We start from the raw sequence: 2,356 nt of genomic DNA, 5'->3' as shown, positions 1-2,356 counted from the left end.
TTGCTCCTTTGAGCAGAAAATTGATAAAATATTTTTACATTTATATAAAAATAAAAAATACTATTTACAATATACCCATATTTCATTCTTGTATTCATTCAAAATATATTTACTGAGCATCTCCTATTTGATGGGCACTATGTGACTATTCTGTAAATATACCAATGAAAAAGGCAAACAAATCCTTGCCCTGATGGGATTAAATATTATTTCTAACATTCATAATGTAAATTAACATGCTAGAGGCTCTGAAAAGTTCTGTAATAAAGAAACATATTTTCTTTGTTTAAACCAGCATTTCCTAATATTTGACAACTTTCTTTTCAAGAAAAGCATACTCCTTATTAACATTCTTCAGAATTATCATTATTTGAAACAGTTTGAGAAACACAGCTTTAAGCCAATGAAGTGAGTGCCAGTGGGCAGGATTATTGAACAACTCGAAGTCTATATTCAGAGAGTCCAGCAAGATTATTGCAATAATCATAAAATAAGGGCATTAGTGGTGGAAATGAAGAAGAGAAGATGGATAGAAAAGATATGCTGGAGGTAGAAGCAACAGAATTCAATGTGGTGGGTGGCAAGTTAGGGGGATGAATAAAAATGTCTCTGACACTTTTGGTCTGAAAAGATCAGTTCTGTTTTCAACATTTCAAGATAAAAATATACAGGCAGTAAAAAGAAAAATACAGGCTTGGATATTAGGACTAGAGATTTGGAAAAAAATATATAACATAAGCCTCAATTTTAAATTTGATTTTTGAGGGTAATTGGGAAAAGAGTTAGATACTAGGAAAGAATGGTCAGAACTTGGAGGGGTATCAAAATTGAAGGAGTAGGTGCATAAATAGAAAAGGCATTGAGAAGATGAAATAGAGACAAAGAAAGAGATCCCAGGAAGACTATGCTATAGGATTCAAAGGAGCCTGTCAGTGGGTTCTTGCTCCTTAATTGAACAACAATGACATAACAGTAGTAAGGCTCATATCTGATATTGTCTCAGTTGTACAAAGCGAATACTCTATGGAGCCTGTTATTGTGTGCTACTATTCTTGTAGTATACAATTCAGCCACCCACAGTTCTTCACCATAGTATTTGTCTATGTCATGAATGGGGGTGTTGGTGCTACTGGGATCTAGTAGGTAGAGGCTTGTCTTGTCTCTTGTCTATGTCTTGATATTTTTTTGGACCTTGGTATATATTGCCTTGCATCTTCCTTAGGCCTAGAATGAATATATTCCCATGCAATCAGACCAGTTTTCTTCATCCAGTTTTCTTCATTGTGCTATTCTTTTCTTTGACATTTCTGTTTCATTCCTGTTTTTATTTTCCTCTAGTCAATTCAGCTCTAAAGGGACTATCTCTGGCTGATCAATTTAATACATATTCTATCTTATCAGCCTAAGCTTGGGAGAAAAATAATCATGACTGTTAGCTTTGGCCTCTGTTGAAAAATTTATAATTACCTAGGCCTTGCTGGAACTCTCAAAGCTGTTAACTTGATTTTTAAAAATTTTGTTAATTCTTTTCACTGATTAGGCCCTGAAACATCCACTCTTCTTTTAAATTAGGTGGTTGTTATGATTGTTTTTAAAAAATCAAATCTAAATGTGTGTTTCACCATCTATGAACTCCAATCATCTTATTTATAAAATGAAAATCAAGGTTTGATGCTAGTATATACTTCAGGGGTTGTGAATAGGATCAAATAAAATAATATGAGAGAGTGCTTTACAAACAGAAAAGCATTGTAAAGTGTTACTTATTGATAATATCTTTATTATTATTATCATCATTCCCTATCTTGACTGTGACCAATTTCACATTGATTATAGCCACATGATCATTCAGTGGGAAAGAACTTTGAAAAGTGTGGACCTAAAACCCAGCAAACTCAATTCCTGGGTTTACTTTCACTCTGCCAAATTTGCCCCAATACTTCTCTGTATAAAAAAAAAAAATCATTGTGTTGTAGGTACTTTTTCCTCTATAACCAGGAACTGCTAGGTATCTACAAACTAGTCCTGGATTCTTTGGAAACTTAAAAAAAAGTTACATTTTTTCCTTCTCAATCTTTGAATTTGTGATATTCTCAAGTACAAAGGTAACTTTCTCTTTAATTTTCTGTCCTACTGAGAAGCATGGGTTTGAGGGACCAGAGATCAGGACTAGAAGTAAAAAAGAATCTAAATATTCCACAACATACTAGTTGAGTAACCCTAAACAAGTAAGCTTCATTTTCCTCATCTGTGCCATTAGCTTGATTATGATACCTATCTTACTGAGTCATTAGGGATATCAGAAAGATTCTCTATCAGGCATGTAGCATAATTTCTGCCCAGTGTGGACTTCTTA

The sequence above is a fragment of the Pteropus medius genome, unplaced genomic scaffold (assembly GCF_902729225.1).
Source record: "Pteropus medius unplaced genomic scaffold, Ma_sr-lr_union100, whole genome shotgun sequence".
In the NCBI taxonomy this organism is placed as follows: domain Eukaryota; kingdom Metazoa; phylum Chordata; class Mammalia; order Chiroptera; family Pteropodidae; genus Pteropus; species Pteropus medius.
Note: the sequence above shows the minus strand (reverse complement) of the source record.